The following is a 19,931-nucleotide window of genomic DNA, read 5'->3' on the forward strand; positions in this document are numbered from 1 at the left end:
TCAACACCGCCCACAAGTATTCCCACCCCACTCGGTCGAACGCTTTCTCCGCGTCCAGCATAACCATTCCGAGTGGGGTGGGGGCAGTCGAGGCTCCGTCAAATGCCGTCACAGCAGTATTAATGTGAGTAGTGGTGTCTCTCCCCACCACAAACCCATGTTGTTGGCATTTCACTAAATCAGGCATAATAGGGGCTAGGCGATTAGCGAGAATTTTGGCAAAAACTTTGGCATCGGTGTTTATTAGCGAGATGGGCCTGTATGAACCTCGGTCATCTGGTGGTTTACCTTTTTTCAGGAAAAATATTATTTTAGCAGTTCTCCAAGATATAGGAGCGCTTCCTGTTTGGCCTACAGAATCTATCACCAAATGGAGAAGCGGTATAAGTTCTTTCTCGCATATTTTGTATATTTCTATAGGCAAACAGTCTTCTCCCGCAGCCTTGCCTGAAGGTAATGCTTGAATGGCAGTCTTTATTTCAGTAATAGTGATCTTAACACCAAGTTGCTTAATTGTTTCAGTTAGAAATCGTTTGGGCAAAAATTTACTTAAATAATTTATAATTTTTTCTTGAGAGGGTAAATGATCTGGAGTATATAGATGACTATAGTATTTAGCAAATTGCTCTAAGATTTGCTCTGATTTATTGTATTCGATTGAGTCTGACCCTTTTATTGATTTTATAATTGTTTTAGCTTTTTTATCAGCTACCTTATAGGCCAAAATTTTGCCGAGTCTATCACCCCCTTCATATTGAGCTAGTTTGTATTTATGAATTTTGGAACTAAATTTCTCCCTGAGAGTCTTTTTTAATGCCGACCTCAATGACACCAATCCTAATCTCAATTCTTCTATATTTGTCTTCCCTTCTATAACAGCATCAATCAATTGTTGTTCAGCTACTAAAATACTGGATAAAGTTAGCTTGTCTGCCCTTCGTCTTTCAGCATTTTTCCTTAAAATGTATTGTTGCACATAGCCTCTGATGCTGCGTTTACACGCATCCCACACGAAATTAACCGAGGTTGAGTGAATATTAAGTGTTATAAATTCATTTATATGTTCTTTGATACCCAAGACAAATTCAGCGTCTGTAGATAGATATCTAGGGAATGTAAACTGTCGAGGGGATTGCTCTTTGTTAAGGGTTTTAAATTCGAATAGTATGGGATTGTGATCGGATGTGACTCTCGGGCAGAGTTCTATATTGCAATTATCCACAATTCTGTCTGTTGCCCATACCATATCGATTCTGGAACAAACTCTATGGGGGGCCGAGTAGTATGTATATCCTGCTATGGTAGGATGCTTAATGCACCAGACATCTTTCAAATTATGTAGCCTACCCAATTCCACTATAGCTGCTCTAACTCTACGCATCCTAATTGTGTTGATTTTACTTGTGGAATCCTTCTTATAATTCATAACGCAGTTAAAATCTCCCATTATAAGTAGCTCACCCTCCCACTCGAGTAGTTCGATGTTTAGTTTCTCATAAATTTTGGGTTTGTCAACATTAGGGCCATAAACCAAGCAAAATACATAATATTTTTCAGCAATTTGCACCTGAGCGATTACCCACCTTCCCCTATCATCAGCTGCAGTTTTAATGATAGCCATTCTTATATGCTTCTGTTTCAAAATAGCTACTCCCCGGATTGATGCCCCTAATGTTGAACAAACAACAAGATCGTAGCCCATTTGAGATAAAAGTTTACGATCTTGAAACCCAATGTGAGTTTCGGAGATAAGTGCCATATGTGGTCGATACAAGTTCATTACTTCTTGCACCAATCTCCTTTTATCCTTACTATTGAGTCCAGCAACATTCCACGACAAACATCTAAAAGAAAACATTGATTGAAACTAAGTTCTTCATACTCCTCTGTATTATATATCGTTTAATGTATAAGAACACAAAAGCTTTGTCTCTAAGTCTACTCATCTTTTTTTTCCTGCAATACAATTTTTCCCCTTTTAACCCCTCCCCAAGAACCACAGGCCCATTCCACCCAACCCACCCCCCCGTAACGCCTCCCCCCAGTATCTACCCAGAGGCCTACCTCTATCTTCTGCTGCCGCTCTATGGGCAGTCTATCAGAGAGGTCTCCCCGTGATCCCCCACACTCTGTATTATTATCATATGTGAAGGAAAAAAACATTTTTTCAAAATATATGTCCAAATGCCCTGTTAAATTGCACTAGGCTGTTATAGTTGAGCGTAGGTCTCATTTTCCACCTCTCAACCTCCCCTCACCCCCCTCTCTCTTTTTTATATAAATTTACCCTTACGTTCCCCTCTCTATACTAGGTATTTAAAATCATTTTTGCAAGAAGTTGCTCGGCGTCCTTTATTTCAGTGAGAAAATAAGTACGATCGGCTTTAATGACCATGAGGCGAGCCGGTTCTTGAAGATAGACTATGGCCCCCAGGGACTTGAAAGGATCTATCAGTTTGCACAATCCCCATCTTTTATCCATAGTGGACTTGCTAAGGTCAGATTTAACAAAAAAGGTTACGTTGTCTAATGTCACTGGTGTATTCGGTCTAGCTTTAATTGAGACCGCTTGTCTTAGCAAGTAATTACCAAAGTAGACCATAATAGGTCGTGGATATTTACTCTCTTTGTTCTTTAAAGTTAAGGGCAGTCTATGTACCCGTTGTAGTTGGGAGTCCCAGTCCCAATCAGAGAGATCTGGAAATGCTCTTTGGAAAAGATTGACCAAATAGGCCCTGGCATCCGAGCCCTCTGACCCCTCTGGAATTCCAAAAAGTCTCAGGTTTTGTCGGCGCTGTCTATTTTCCAACTCTTCAATTTTACTATGCAATAGCCCTATATCTTCTTTATGTTGGCTGGTTTGAGCTGAAGTAGTAGCCAGTGACTCCTCCGCTTCAACAACCCTTTGTTGCAATCCTTTGATGTCTTTTGTGACCCCATTTAGTTTGTTAGTAACCTCCTGGAGACAGTTATGTACCTTAGTATTATCTTCTCTTAGTTGGAGAAAGTTCTGTTGTGTTTCTTGACGATGTATCAACAAAGTTTTCAAAATAAGGTCCAACGAGGAAACTTCAGGGGGAGTCTTAGAAGAATTGGGAGTTGGTGGAGATGGTACAATTAATGGTACAGGTGAAGACTCATTGTCCAGAACATGGAAGGTATCTCTGTTTTTATCTTTAGAGTTCGATTGATTTAATCCAATAAGTGGTGGATTAGGTGGTAAAGTCACAGCTGAGTCAGGAAGAGTTAGGGTCGGAGGTGTCCCCAACGACCCTGAGTCTGCATCACGGTCGGCGTCTCGGTCTAACAAATCGACATTAACAGTGGAATGTTGCAACTTTTTAGAGGCATTAACTCCTGGAAGAAAACCTGGGGCACACAGTGGCATATTCTTAGACTGCCCTCTTGGTTGCATCCATTTTAGAAGGGGGGTTTGGTCTTTTGTCGATTTCCCTCGAGCGATTTCTAAATCTAAAATGGTAGTTAGTAGAGCAGGTTTCAATTTTTTCCCACCTTTCCTTACTTTGGCTCTTAACTTTCCCCATTTTTTGAGGCTTGAGGAATTATTAACTTCTATTGGTGATTTGGAATGGTTTTTCTCCAATGCTCCCCCTTCTTCAAAAGTCTCCTCATACTCATCATTAGAGTCATATTCTTGATTTGGTAAATTTTCTTCCAGCGCTACGCCGTCACTGTTGATTCTCTGTTCTTGCTGTGTTAGGTCTGGAGTTTGTATTTTTGCTGCAGTTGATGCTTTCGTTAGTATCTGAGGAGTTGGTATTTGAAGAGTAGATGTTACTGCAACCCCATTTGCACCCTCTGTATCGATGTCCATAATAGCTTTTGTTGTTTCTTCCATATCGATGGCGATAGCAGTAGCAGAAGTCGTAGTCACCATGTATGTTTCTTTAATAGCTCCTCTAGTAGGGCCAGTAGGGCCAGCATTTATACTAGTAATATTACCGGTAGTACTAACAGGTTGAGTGGTCTCAGAAGGTTCATTATATGAAGGAGCGCAATTAATTGGAGATAGATCGAGCACGCCAGACGCAGCAATATCTCCTTGCTCGGTAACTAGCGCTCTATGTGTCGCTTCTAGTTCGTCTAGCTTCTCTGTGGGCACATCAAAGCCCTGCAAACCGACAGTTAAGTTATCGCTGGGTGTAACAGCCTCATTTAAAATAGTAGCTTCCATGAGAGTATCAGTGTCAATGTCAATGTTGATAGCTACAGGAGTCAAGGATGCTGAAAAATGACGCCCTGCACCATCTAGTTCTAGCGCTTGCTTTTTTTCCTTTTCGTTGAATTCTAAGTTTTTCATCAGTAATTTATCTTTAGAGGGTACGTGAGGGGTAGTAAGAGGTAAAGAAGGTAAAGAAGGTGAGTCAGTAAACTGTAGCTTACCAGTCTGTTTCTCTGCAGCGGTCGTTTTCTCAGGAGTTTTTAAAATGGGGCGGGGCATCCTCGCAACAATTGCTGGCGATATTGGTTTAATGGGTTTGAAGACCAAGGCTGTTTCTTCTGTATTCCCCCCTGGAGGAGCATCTTTCATCGCTCTGTTTTGTCGTAAGGGGTTCTTCCGTGTCATCTGGGCAGATTGAGTTTTTCCCAGACCAGTTATGTTTTTTAAGTTTTCTTCTCCGTGAGAGGTAGGTATGCCTCTCTCCTTCCCCAACAGCCAACAACCAGCCCTCACCGGCCGGACTCAAACGACCGTCTCAGTACGGCACACCCCTGAGTTTTCTTCTCCGTGGGAGGCAGGTAAGCCTCTCTCCTTCTCCAGCAGCCAGCTACCAGCCCTCGCCGGCCGAGCACGAACGACCGCCTCAACACGGCCCGCCCCTGAGCACACGGAGCCTCCGCTGCCCGAGCAGAGTGAAGGCAGGCGGGCGGGAGGCGGGAGGCGGGAAGCGGGCAGGCGGTGAGATGAATCAGGCGAGACGAGGTGTTCAGGAACAGCTGAAGCAAACGGGCTCGGCAGGGCAGCCATCCCTGCAAACGCGGCACAGCGGCACTTCGGCAGTTCTTGCACTAAGGCACGCCAAAAAAAACTTGTATGTCCGCCTTCCCTTCCGCAGTTTACACAAAATCACAGGGCAGCTTGCGGTGAGTCCCATCGGTGCATGAAACACCAGTATCCCTTCAGAGTGCGGGGTGCCTACAGGAGCGACCTCTCGGCGGCATCTTCAGTCCGCCATCTTGACCTCGGGTTTTTCCATTTAATCATTTCCTGTCTCTCAAAGCCTACTAAAGTCACACTTGGGGTTCCACAAGGCTCCATCCTCTCTCCATCACTCTTCAATCTCTTCATGGAGCCCCTCACAATCATATTGAAAAAAGCTGGAGCAAACTACCACCTATACGCGGACAACACCCAAATCTATTTCAGAATCAGTCCCCCAGCGACATCCAACTCCTCAATACCACCCTAACCGAGATCCAATCTTGGTTCTACGTTAACCACTTAAAGCTCAACCCAGACAAAACGGAACTAATCCTATTCTCTACAAAAAATAACCATCGCCCAATCCAAGAATGGCTCAAGAATCTGACTGCCCTAAACTGCCCCCTTACCCTATCAGTTAAGTCTCTAGGCATCACCCTTGACAAGAACTTATCAATGGAGGCCCACATCAAAAACTCTGCAAAAAGTGCTCTTTTCTCTCAACAACACATCAAGAAATTGAAACCTTTTCTATCCCACGATGACCTCAAGATATTAGTCCAATCCCTAGTTCTCTCTAAAATTGACTACGGGAACGCAATCATTACAGGGACTCCAAAAGCTCACCTAGCCCCTCTAAGGACAGTGCTGAACATGTACGCGCGACTCGTATCTGGAGTTAAAAGATTTGAGCACATCACTCCAGCTCTCAACTGCCTCAATTGGCGTCCCATGGAAGGGAGATGTATCTATAAACTGGCCTGCATCACACACAAAACCCTTCACTCTCCTGCCCCCAACTACCTAAATAACAAACTGATGAGAGCAGTTCAATCCAGAACGCTGAGAAGCTCCAACTCTCTCTTTCTTATTCCTCCGAAAATGAAAAAAAAATCACCCAATACCGATCGTTTTCTGGCAATGCTCCCAGGATATGGAACACTCTCCCTGGAGTCCTCGTGTGCAACCCCTCCTTCTCCTGTTTCAAAAGGGACCTGAAACTCCATCACCTAAAAAATACTATCAGGACCAACGTCAACTTACCTAGACTACTATATCCGAGTTGTTCCCTCTCCCCCTGGACATTCAAGGATAGTGGGTGACCGGACTATGTCATTCTCACCTGTTTCTTTTTATTGCTCTCTCCCTCTCCGCTGCACTGCATATTTATTTCCCATGCTGTATTTTTTTTCTTTTTTTTGGTTTGCTTCCTTACTGCCGGCCTACGATGTAATGTAATGTCCCTCTGCTGTTTACTGTGTGTTTGTAAAGCGCTCTGATACCTACGGGTTAAGCTAGCGCTATATAAAACTTTAAAAATAAAAAATAAAATAAAAGGACCAACTATGTAAGATAGTTAGAGGTAAAACTCGTAGCACTGGAGTTCTGTATTACTGATAGAAGGATAGAACCTGCTGAACTTACCTCCTGACCGCAGAGACCTAGCTATCTGGCCGATGCCCGGTGGAGCTACCTGGTAGCTATAGAGGAGATGGGTTGTGGACTTCCCCCTCGACCTGCACCTACCCAGCCGGACTTTGGATAGTCTTTACTTTGTCTCTCCGTCGTACCTCCCTCTCACCTCTTTATCCTAACCCCCTTCCGCTCTACGCCCCTTTCATCTCATCTTCTGTGATCTTTAGATGTTTTTCCATGGAGACCTAGCCATTTTGCCGATACCCTGTGGAGCTACTGGATTGCTATAGAGGAGATGGGCTGTGGACTTCCCCCTCGGCCCTCACCTACCCAGCCGGACCTTGGGCAGATTTTCCCTTCGTCTCTCTGTCGTATCTCCCTCCTACCCCTTTTACCCTACTCCTTTCCCTTCCTTATCTCCATTTCCTAGTCTTCTATGCTCCCTAAATCTGTGACTAGTGACTGTGGAGACCTATTATCAAGAGCAGGCGATAAAATTATCGCTGCTTTATCGGCAGGAAACTGCCGATAAAGCGGTGATAATGGGCTTGATAATATGCCCTTGTGAATTCCCATAGCAGCCCAGCTTCTGGTGTTAACCTGGGCTGCTATGGGAATTCACAAGGGCATATTATCAAGCCCATTATCGCTGCTTTATCGGCAGTTTCCTGCAGATGAAGCAATGATAATTTTGTCGCCTGTTCTTGATAATATGGCCCCTAGTTTTCTGGCTGACGCCCGGTGGAGCTACGTGGTAGCTAAAGAGGAGATGGGCTGTGGACTTTCCCCCTTTGACGTCACCTACCCAGCTGGACGTTGAGCAGATTTTTCTGCTTCTCTTTGTCATATGCCCCCTCCTACTCCTTTACCCTACCCCATTCCCCCTCACGCTCCATTTATTTCGTCCTCTATTTTCTTTAAATGTTTTCCCATTGAAACCTAGCTAATTGGCCAATTCCCAGTGGAGCTACCTGATTGCTATAGAGGAGATGGGTTTGGGGACTTCCCCCTCTACCGTCACCTACCCAGCCGGACTTTGGTCAGTCTTTCCTTCGTCTCGCCGCCTTATCCCCCTCCTACCCCTTTACCCTTCCCACCTTCCCCTCTACACTTTCACTTATCTCGTCTTCCATGCTCTTGTAATGTTTGTCTAGCAACTGATGGAAATTGTAACTTATGTAATTTTGTAATATTATGTAAAGCGCTCTGATACCTCCGGGTCTAGCCAGCGCTATATAAAACACTAAAAATAAATAAATAGGACTGGAGTGCCATTTTACTGGCAGGACTGGTAGCACCAGGGTGTTACACTCACATAACCTATCTCTCATATTCCTTGCAGATATTGCTAATCAGTAGCAGTTTCAGTTTCTCTTACCTATGAGGATCCATCCTTGCAGGCTCTGTTTATGCCTAGGAGAGGCCTTGGATGGGAAGATGCCCAACATCTCTGATGGAAAGTCACTGTCCTTCTCTGATGCAAAACTCTCTTCCTTGAGTGAGGATGCAGTGGTGCCCTCAAAGCAGAGCCATGTGGAGCACAGGCAAGGTAGGCAGTGCCTTTCTGGTTGCCTGGAGATGCAAAATATAGTTGGATTTGAGAAAATGACACTCTATGGGGATATTTCAAGTCACAGAGGAGTTCACTGTTGATGCAGAGATTCAAGGGCCACAGAAATGAGAGGCAATATTCAAAATTATATCAGGGAGAACTGTGGTGATTCCCATCTTTCTAATGTTCAACTCTGCTGCTTCAGCTGCTGCCTATTGAGCCATTCCTTCCATCGTTTAACCACTGCACACTGGGATTAATTAACTCAAATTTGCAATTTTAATATTGATATTGTAAATCCCAGACCATAATACATTGTTGGCTAAAAAGCAATGACAGGCTGCAGATTCTACATTTGATTCTAGTCAGCCATGGCACACTACAAGAAGAGCAAAACTAAAATATAAATTTGCATTTCTTTTTGTGTGCTTATGTTTATTTGGTGAGCACCATATGACAGAAGAGGTGCACCTTGCCCATTTCCACAAAGCATGTAGCTGAGTTGGGACACAGCTCACAGCTAACGCTGTGATGCTGCTGAATGCAATAGAAATCAACTCCCAAAACTAAAACCTCAATCTATTGGTATGCAGCAGAACAGCACAAAACATTACAGTCGGCAGCTCTTTTACATTAGTCACTTCATCTATCATGAGAGCATTCATGTGGACTGGAAGGATGACTCATGGGTAAGCAGGAACACTGAAATCTTCAAGCGCTTATTGATAATAAACATTGGCAAAGGCAATAGGTTCTTGGTGCCTCAGGATGCATGCAACATGTGAAGGCTTATGAGCAAATGGAGGCCATTTTGAAATTGAATTGTTCTGTCATTCCAAGATATCCATTGTGTGCCTGCTTGTGTACGATGCATGCGATTCACTGGGGGCTATTTTTTCTGCTTTTTAATTTACTGTTCCACTATGATCGATGGCATTTTCAGCACAGTAAAATAATAAAATAATATAAATAAATCAGTGTGCAAGATCAAAAATAAAATATAAATAAGTGTGCAGGATAAAAAAAGAAGCAAGTTCCTCCTTATCACATACCAGCTGTTGGAACGTGGAAAAAAACAAGGAGCAGGATGGGGAAGGTTTTGGGAACACCACAAAGCAACAGTTGTGTGTGGTAGAGGAGAAAAGCGAGGTGAGCACAGGGAATGGAGCACCTTTGGTAAAAAAACTAAAAGGAAAAAGAAATTATTGCGATTGTGCATGTGAACTACTTTTTAAGTGTTCTTATCCACCCAACGCCATGGGCAAATACCATCACTGATGGGCCGCTCCGTTAGCCACTGCTTAGATATGGCTGACCACAGTTGCCTGTTGTTTGTCCATAATGCCTTTTCTGTATCTGTGTATATGTGTATGTATTGTCTGTTGTTGGTGTGTGTTGTGTGATGATCAAGTCTTTTCCCAAACAGTAAAAGCTGTCTGAAGGAGAGACCTAATAATGAACTGTTAGACCTGGCACCTTGGCGTGGGCCTCCCTTCCACTTTTTGTTGCTGTGCCTCATATGTTTTCGCTGGTGTTAGCTGATCAGAGCACTGTGCCACTGCCAACCAGTGCCACAGTGCAAGTGCTCCCTGTGTAAATTACTATATTGATTGGATTCCATGATTGGCTTATTTGGTTTACAGTCAGACCCTAGTACAGTGTACCAGGAGTGCCCAGGGCTTGTAAATCCAAATGCTGCGGGTGGGCTTGCAGCACTGGTTCTGCTACCCACAGAAGCAGCCCTGTAAATTGTGTCTAAGGTCTGCCATTGCAGAGCCTGCGTGCAGTCTGGTACTGTCATGCTGACTGGGCAAGTGCACCCACTTGCCAGTCCCTAAACCTTCCCTTACCTCCATGTTAGTCACCTCTATGATAGGTACAAGGGCAGGGTGCATTGTAAGTATAAGGTAGCACAAGCCCTGATGTGTGTGGCATGTCCTAATAGTGAATTACAGCCATTTTCGTTTTTCCCTATTGCAAGGCTACCTGTTCTCATAAGCCAGAATGGGCTGTTAGAATTGTTACATTCTATAATCCGAACAGACTCAGGGAAGGTGGTAGAACTTCGAGTTTAGTACGCCTGAACTCTGAATAATAAAATACATCTTTTAGGAAAGGTTATTTTAATATTCTGTGTTTGCAAATAGCACTTTTAGAAAGTAGATATTTGCTTGCCTAACCATTTCAGCCCACCATCGCTAGGATGTGTATCTGCTGTCTGGGTTCTGTGAGTGACAGGGCTGGGGAATTCCAGAGGGCAGGGCTAGGTAGCCTGGTGGTAAATAAAGAGATTTACATCCAGATGGGTGGGAGGAGTGCACCTGGGCTCTGAATAGGACTGTGCCTCTCCACCACAATGCTGGCTCCACCTCCTGTGGAGTGTCCAATGTCTCTAGCCTGCTCCCTGAATGAAAAGTCAGAGTCATGTCAACAAAGTGCTCAAAAACTAGTCTTGGCTGGGCAAAGGCCCCTCTACCCCAGAGGAACAAAGGATTTAGGGGTATAAGTATTGGGACCCTGCTCCCAAGAAATTAGATCCAGATTTGACAGGAAGAAACCCCTGCGTGAAGAGAAGGAACTGGGAAAGCTGAAGGAGGAATACTGTCCCTGACCTGGGGGATTGGCCTGCACTGGTTGCCTTGCTGCTGAAGGAGAGGAGAAAGACTGAAAGACTTTATTTTTAACTTGTGCCAAAAGATCTCCAAGCGCTTGGAAGCAAGCTTGCCCCCTCAACGAAGTCCCAGGACCAGTGGACTTCATCCGCCTCAAAGAGAGCTGTGGAAAATGCTGTTTTCCGTAGTTGCCGAGTTCGGGAGCTGTGTACGCCTTGTATGACCGACTCATATCCTACCTAGCACCGTACCAAGACTGTCCGCCTCAATCAATGCGACTCTGTGCCCGATGACTCGTACCAACGACATCCACGAACCGTAGTTCACACCCTGACTGGTCGACAATACACCGTACAACCCTTCGCCACATCGAATCGCCCTGGTCGGACCGACACGTACACTGCCGCTGAGTTCGAGTCTGCCGATCGCACCTGGAGAGGGGTACGCTTCGCACGTCCGAGTTGCACCGCCTCGCACCCCATCCAAGACTGAACACCGCAGCTCCCGCAGTACGGCTCGTACACCGCAACGTAAGCTGAACGCACCGGCATCAAACCCCGTCCGCCTCAATCAACGCGGCTCTCTACTCTACGACTCATGCAGACGACATCAACGAGCCGGAGCTCGCACCGTGACTGGCCGACAACGCATCGTGCATCACTGTCTTTTTGCAACGCATCGTCCGTGCCGGACGCATCAAGTACAGGTACTGTGTACGACTCGAACCAACATCCTGAATGTGTTGTACCGAAGCGTCCGCTGCGCTTGTTAGACTCTTTGTGTTATTTTCATTGCCGTGAGAGGCGGACAAAGAGTATGAATCGCACAGAACTCTAAAACCAAGCATTTTAACAAAAACTCTTTATTGCTAACAGTATTGTGGATTATTGTTGTCGTTATTTGGTCTTGTGCTAAGTCTTTATATAAAAGCTAACTATTTTTGATATAATACCAGTGTGGTGTCCATTTGTAGTGTTGTCACTTGATTACTGTAGGTGTTCACAAATGCTTTACACACTGCCTCTGAGATAGGCCTAACTGCTCATGCCAAGCTACCAAGGGGGTGAACAGGGGTTATTTTGGGAGTGTACCCCCTTACCCTGACTAGAGGAGAGGGTCCCTACTTGTCCCAAGTACCTACCTGTGCCAACTAGAGACCCCCAATTCTAACATTAGTAGTCAGCAGTGAGGATTCTGGACTTGCATTTGTGATTCATGCACAGTGATTGGTGAACACTACTTAGTGAGTGCAGACCATAACGCAACCACGTACTTTTTGATTTTTGTTTGCTGAGAGATCTCCATTTTTACAAAGTCATGCCTGGTTCAGTCATTGGGGAGAAGGCAGCATCTGTAGTCTCTGAGAGAGGTGAAATAGAATGGAAAGAAGAGAGACTAGAGAGCTACACCCAAGCCCAGCTGAAGGGCTTCTGCAAAAGATTCAAAGTTCCCCAGACTGGATGTAGAATCAAGTCAGACTACCAAAAGGCGCTGAGGGCCTGGATTGAGTCAAGGAGGGCACCTGGAGACTTGGTGGAAATTGAGCAAGCAGAGGGCATCAATGGCTTTGGCAGAGGCCTGTTGCCAGAAGAGTTGGCAGCAGGGGCGTAGCTAGAGCTTGTGGCGCCCGGGGCTATCCTTCAGATTGCCGCCCCCCTGGGGTAGTGCTGGGTAAAAAGGACATCGAGCCCCTGAAAGAGGTCTGAGAGACACGTAGTATCGCCGCTAATAGTTACCTTAGTTTAGTTTAGTTCAAAATTATTTATAAAGCGCACGTACACCAGCGGTTTCATGGCGCTACAACTAACAAAAAAGGTCTGGACGAGGGAGCTGGAGCTGAATAAGAAAAAGAACAGACTGCTAATGCACTAATTGAAGGATTTAGTGAACAGGTGAGTTTTGAGCTGCTTCCGGAATTGCGGATACAGGGTTAAGGCTCTGAGCTCGAGAGGCAGGGAGTTCCATAGAAGTGGGGCAAGGGAGGCAAATTTCGAGCCTCCCCATTTCTTTCTCCGGAAGCGTGGGACTGTAAGGAGGAACTGAGTAGATGAACGCAGATCCCTGGTGGGAACATAGGGGGTGATCTCGGAAGAGATGAAAGCCGGTGCCGTGCCCAGTTGTGTTTGAAAGATGATGGAAGCGAGCTTAAACTGGACACGGGCACGAACGGGGAGCCAATGTAGAGACTTTAGGAGGGGAGTGATGTGATGAGACTTTGGGAGCTTGAACACCAGGCGCGCCGCCTGGTTTTGGATCTGCTGCAGACGCCGTAGACTATATGCAGGTATGCCTGCATATAGGGTGTTGCCATAATCCAGGCGGGAGACGACCATCGCCAGGGTGATCAGTTTAAGGGCATCAAAGGAAAAAAAAACGGGACACCTTACGTATAGTGCGCAGTGAGAGGAAAGAAGAAGAAACCACAGAACTAACCTGGGAATGAAGGGTGAGTTGAGAGTTGAGTTTGATGCCTAAAGTTTTGACTGAAGCAGAGGGAACAGGTGGGGAACCAAGGGAGGGGGGCCAAAAAGAAGAAGAAGACCAGGGGCTGGATGAACCACCCGTCAACACCAGCTCGGTCTTGTCTGGGTTGAGTTTCAGATGGTTGTGGTTCATCCAGTCCCGGATATGAATCATAATAGATTGGAAATTAAGAATAGAAGTGGGAGAAAAAGACAGATTGAAAACAAGCTGGAGGTCGTCCGCATAATTAAACACGGCGACCTCCATTTGCTGCAGTGAAAAGATAAGAGGGGCGATATAAAGATTGAACAAAAGAGGGGAAAGGGAAGAGCCCTGGGGAACCCCGCACTGAACTTTCCGAGAGTCCGCAGTAAAGTCACGCAGGCGAACTGCCTGGGTGCGGTCCCTCAGGAAGGAGGATAACCAAACCAGCGCGGTGCCCCCGATCCCCGCCGCCTTGACACGGGAAAGCAAGATGGTATGATCCACCGTGTCAAAGGTGGCTGAGAGATCGAGGAGGACCAAGGCCTGGGGCTGGTTGGTGTCCATACCCTCCCTGAGGTTGTCAAGGACCGAGAGAACTACGGACTCCGTAGAGTGTGCGGGGCGAAACCCAGCCTGGCGGGGGGCAAGAGCCCCGTACTTCTCCACAAAAGAGCTCAGAGCGCAGGTGACATGGCGCTCGAGCACCTTCGCCAGGAATGGCAGGAGGGAGATGGGACGAAAATTGGCGGGGATTGAGGGATCCGTGCCCGGCTTTTTCAAAATGGGTACAATGACCGCTGATTTGAGTGGATGAGGTACCACGCCCTGGGAGAGGGAGCTGTTTAGGAGGTGAAGAGGAGGATCTGGACAAGTAGCAAAGATGTGACGTAGAATATGAGCAGGGCAGGGATCTAGCGGAGAACCAGATTTGACGAGGGGTATTATGGAAGTCAGAGATTCCTTAGTCAAAGGGGGAAGGGTGGTGAGTTGTCCCTTGGGAGGGGGACACTGGGGATCCACAAAAGTGGGGGAGGGGGGAGGGATATTGGCTTTAATAGTGGCTATTTTTTAAATAAAATAGTTATTGAGGGAGTGACAGAGTTCCTGGGAAGGGGCGGGCTTTAGGGACGTTCTATCCGAAAACGCCAGGTTATGCACAATCGAGAAAATTTCCTTCGATTGGTTCTCGGCTGCGAGGATTTTGGAGGAGAAATAGGTAGTTTTGGCCTCTAAGATGTCCTTTTTGTATTGAGTCAAGATGTTGATAAACTCCAATCGCAATGAGGGGCAATAGTTTCTCCTCCAGGCCCGCTCCGCACGACGTACCGCTAGTTTGGTGGCCTTGAGATCTTCGTTAAACCACTGATTGGCATCCTTCTCTCGCTTAGAGGTAACCCGTTTAAGAGGGGCAATCGAATCACAGCCTGAGGAGAGCCACTGTTCAATGGCCATAACCTGGGAGAGGGTGGATAGACCTTGTAAGGAGGGGGGGGAGGTAGTGAGTAGAGAGGATAGATTTTCCGGATCTACTCGTCCCCAAGCGCGAACCCAGATGTTTTTAGGGAGAGGGGGCTTGACCGGAGGGTGTATGGGAAGGACAAATGAGATCAGGTGGTGGTCAGACCATGTACAAGGTGAAATGGAGAGGGACTCTACGGGGCAGTTCAAAGACCAGATCTGGTCTAGGGTGTGACCTTTGATATGGGTGGGAGAATGAATGTGAGATGTAAAGTTGAGGGATTGAAGGGTCTCTGAAAATTCTTTTGAGGATGTACATTCAGCTGGGTCAGAGGGCCAGAAATTAAAATCACCCAAGAGTAAAATAGAAGAGTTATTAACTGTGATTGTGGCCAGGACTTCCAAAAAGTCAGGGAGAAACAATAAAGGGGATTGAGGTGGGCGATAGGTGAGTATGGAAGTAAGAGGGGGCGTAGTGGAGGTGGTGCGGATGGCCAGATACTCGGTGGTGGCGAAGTCTGGCAGAGATAGAGTTTAAAAGGGGAGGTCGGTTCGGGCGATGACCGCCACGCCGCCCCCAGCTCTGCCATTAAGGCGATCTGCGCGAAGGGCGTAATAAGGGGCTGGTAAAGTGGCCAGTAGAGCAGGGAGGGAGTCGTCACAGAACCAAGTTTCCGTTAAAAAAAGAAGATCTGGGGCATGGAGGTCTAGCAGTACCGAGAGTTCGTGCGCATGGGCTACTGCAGACCGGGTGTTTAGGTAGTATGCCGAGAGGATTTTAGCGGTAGCAGGAGGAACATTGTCTCTAGAGGGATGGGAGGGGGTATATTGGGAAGAAGGGATGGCAAGGGGAGCAGCCGGAGACAGGCCAAGAGATGAGATGCAAGAGCAGGTAGAAGCTGGTAAGGGCCATGGGCCCCGAAGGCAGCATAGTTGAGCGGGGGAGTAGGTGGTAAGTTGGGCAGAGTGACGCGCCCCTAGCCCCGGACAGTCGCGGACGGGCGCAGACGGGCTTGCCTTAGGCGCGCCTTTGGCGCGCAATCGTCGCGCCCGCTGCGCCCGTCCACTGCGCCCGTCCGCTGCGCCTCCGGCCCATGGACATGGTTTTATAGGGTCGTCAGGAGGAGAAGAAAAAGGAAGGGGGCGTGGCCGGCAAAGTAGGCGGAGCTAACTCGCTCGCTGTTGGTGGCGGCAGCGAGGGAGGATTCCCCGGGACAGCGTCCAAATCGGCTGTCTGGGGGTCTTAAGTCAAGCAGGGATCCTAGCAAGATGCAGGCAAGTAAAATCACAATATTAAGACAGATACATTTTAAAATGTGCAAAATTAGCAGCGCTCCCGGCTTTCCGCCTCAGGAGATTGTTGTTAGTGCCTTGATCATGCAAGTTACATGCACATACATGACATGGTCCAGGGCTAGACAGCCCCCGTCCCCAAAATAGTGCCACCTGGGGCGGACCGCCCTCACCTAGCTACACCGGTGAAGGAGAAGCATAAGGAAACCCAAAACTTACATCAGTTCTACCTACCCTGTTTGTGACATCTCACTCGTAACAACACTGCTTGTGCAGGACCCTTGTCCCCTGTCCACTATCTGCCCCGTCCATTACCTCAGTAATGTCTGCAGACCGGTCCACCACACTGGGTTTGACCACAATTCCCCTGGCAGCACCTTTAGGATACTACAGGTGAGTCCAATGCACCTGATCACTAGACTAACTTGAGTAATGCAGTTGGGGCAGTAGCAGCCCTGCTGTGAAAGCCTTCTCGCTCCACCCACGCCCCCCATGAGAGCTCAGTAGAAGCCATCCCACATGCCCCTCCCACTACCCACCACCCCACCTGCGGCACAGTAGGACACTTCAAGGAAATGGGTCCTATCCGGGGGGTGTCAGGCACCATAGCTGATTCACCCACCGTCATCGGGGAGTGGTGATAGGGGTGCCAACAATTCATGCATTTTCATCACATTCTGCAGCATGCCAACCAAGTACGTGCAGAGACAGACACATAACTACATACCTTACAACCGGCTATCACATCACATCATACTTGTCAACAAAAGACAACACATAAAGTACATTACAGAGAGCAGCCCTCATAAAGATACGCTGTGTAGTTGGCTATGAGGGGTGACTAAACCAGTATGAACCAAAGCAGGTTACATAAAACATCCCAAATCATACATTAGAGTTGCTGGCATGCATCCAAGAGAACTGAAATGTGCCATTAACTATCACTCCTGACAGTGCCATCATGCCTTCTAGATAATTTTACCATGCTCAGTCCACTGTGAAATTTAGGGTCAAGGACATATTTAAGACCATGCAGTCAGTCATAGGCCTTCAACCACATTTTCACCAGCATAATAACACCCAGAGTTCAATTCCTTCTAATCCGCACCAAATTGTCCAGCTGGCCCACTCACGATCCTTTACATATCGATCCAATGGTCAACCTTACATCAAGCAAGTCACACCATGCAGACCTCAACATCAACAGTTTAAAACATTTGAACAAGCTGAAATAAAATGTGTGGCTGGTAGAGTATCCCTTAAATGTTTCATTTATTCCTTGTCTGATTTGCCTCCGCACTCCTTTAATTATCCATTCTATTACCACTTTTTATTCGAACCATCTCCTACCTGAGTCGTTTTCCCTCGACTTTGTAGATTTCTTGTTTTTTCAATTGAATACCCCTTTAATTTTTTCCCAATAATTTTTATTAAAGCTTTTCAACATTTACTTCATCAACACAATAAGTAAACGGAGAGAGAGTGTGCACATTCAGCAAGAATCGAATCATAATCAGTAAGTAATCAATTATCAAACAGCACACAAAAGACTCACTAAGCAAAAATAGAACTACAAAAAGCATCTGAGCGAAATTAATACTGTATTAAAAAACTGTAGGGGACATTAGAACTAATTTATCAAACCATGGACTTTTGAGACTACATACATGAATAAAATATGCAAAAAAAAAGACATCAGTACAATCCCTATTAGAGTCTAATATATACCTCTGCAAAGTATTCGAGCAGCCTGCCGGTATAATATAACCAATATCAAAACTAATCTGATCATAAAGTGCTATACTCGTACATGTGTAAGCAGAAAAATCCATACAGTGCAAAAACCATGCCTGCATTTAGGCTCAAAAGCAGGTCATTCTACCCAAGGATCCGGGGCCAGCCAGAGAGCATAAACCCAATCCGACAGAGGCCCACCCTATTCTTTTTCCCTTCTGCCTGGACCTTCTTCCTTTGTGCTCATACAATGCGATTTCTAAATTCAGGATAGACAAAACCAGCCCCCTGCCATTGCTGAAACGTGTGAGGCTGTGGATCACTGATGCGATGTATATACAAAAACAGCCATGGCCACATATATTAAGGAATCTCCCCCTCTAGCCATTCCTGCCTCCTGTATCCCGAGGAGCATAGTTTGAGAGGTCAGAAAAATATTGGTGTTGCATAGCTGCCAAGGTTTCAGAATGCCCTGTGTGACATTTTCATAATTTAAGTGTAATTATGAGTGCCATTTCAATGACTATGAGTGACACTTTCTTGCGATCAAATTTTAGCAATGAATACAAGGGAAACATACAAATATCAGAAATGACACCCATATGAGCAATGAAAAACTCTAAGGAGATCTTGAATATTGCTTCAAAGCACCAGAAATGGAAGGGCACTAACTGGAGACGACTCCTTGCAATCCATCTGCACAGACTATCGACACCAACTACATTCACTAATCTGAATGCAATCTAAACTTTATGGGCAAAACAATATTTCATAAAGTAAACAGATTCAGTTATGGTTCACAGCAGAACTCATTCCAAGAACTTTATTAACGTTTCTTCCACAGTCATATTTTGTTAGTACTTACTCCGCAGTCTTGCAGCGGACCAACTCATCATGGCCGGCCTTCAGCCTCTCACCGCGCTCACTTGACTGACTGCATGTTGCCTTGAGGTAGCCCTCCCGGGCTCCCGGAAATAACTTGCTGGTGGGCGGCGTCATGACCATTTAGTGCATGGCCTGGTCCCACAGCGCGATATGGGCCCAGCTGGGCAGGTCTTACTGGGGTGCAAATAGCAGTGTGCTGTGGGGCGAGCACCATGATTTTCCGGCCGCCTGCAAACCAGTGGGCAGCTCCATAGCTGCCAAGGTTTCAGATTGCTTATGTGTGACATTTTTATAATTTAAGTGCAATTATGAGTGACATTCAACGACTGTGACACTTTCTCGCGAGCAAAATCAAGCTGAGGAAAACATATAGAAATCAAAAATTACAACCAACTGAGCAACCAAAAACTCTAAGATCTTAAACCTGCTGCAAACAACCAAGATTGGAAGGGTACGGTGAGACCAGACTGTACCAAACAGGGTGTGGGAGGCCATACTGCCTGTAAATGAGCCTCATGTTCCTGTCTCCCTCTGTGTCCACTGAAATGACTAGGCGTGGAGCAAGACTGCATGTAAACCACAGCTGGCACTTCATGCGCAAAACTCCCTGTAGCAGGTTGGCCTCCTGAACGGGCGAAGCATATGAACACAGCCATCACACTATCACAGTCAAGCTCATTACTGACAGCTTATGTGGCGCACAGGCATATACCCCCACATTCAGTCATTAAAATCACGATTAGTCCTAACTGTTGACAATTAGAACATCAAAGACTAATGAATCTCAGTGATTGCATGTCATTTGTGCGGAACACCAAAAACATGTACTGCAAGGATTGGTCACTTGCCCCCAAGTCCGGAGATCTGGCTTGGAAACCCCACAGTCTTCATGTTCTACTCTGCCAATCGCAATGTTCCTTTCAGTTTTATACAGGGATAAGTCTGCACTACATCTTTGTTTTGGAACAACCCTGTGCACGCTGGGAAGAGTTTGATCTTAGGAATTAATCATTATGCACTGTATATCCAGGTCCCTGGAAGGCATTTTTAGAATTATTTTAGAAGGATGTCGCTTTTTCAAGAAATTGTAATAACCATTTCTTCTTGATGGTCCAGTTCAACACAAAAATATGTTAATGATGTTATGGTTTGTCAGTGTTATATGGTGTGAGCGATGGTTTAATTCTTTTGCCGTTTTTATGGACAAAGATTGATCGTTTAGTAATTATTTGTGTTTTCTATGTTTTTGTATTAACATTGTGTATTCACTACACTAATATTGCATGCTATGGTTATCTCGAATATTTTTGTGCCATAAAATGTTTTGTTCCAGATGAATTAAGCCTAAGAGGTTAACTATACCACTGGC

General features: G+C 45.9%; 1 protein-coding gene across 1 annotated transcript in view; it reads right to left on the minus strand.

Moving 5' to 3' along the window:
• The window catches only part of LOC144767949 (cell adhesion molecule CEACAM6-like), a 483,576-nt gene extending 475,556 nt beyond the window's left edge, over window positions 1–8,020 (minus strand). The window contains exon 1 of the mRNA XM_078651301.1: window positions 7,959–8,020. The gene's annotated coding sequence lies outside the window, so the exon portion shown is untranslated. The remainder of the gene's footprint in view (window positions 1–7,958) is intronic.
• Between the last annotated feature and the right edge of the window lie 11,911 nt (window positions 8,021–19,931).

Source organism: Lissotriton helveticus, chromosome 7 (assembly GCF_964261635.1).
Source record: "Lissotriton helveticus chromosome 7, aLisHel1.1, whole genome shotgun sequence".
NCBI lineage: Eukaryota > Metazoa > Chordata > Amphibia > Caudata > Salamandridae > Lissotriton > Lissotriton helveticus.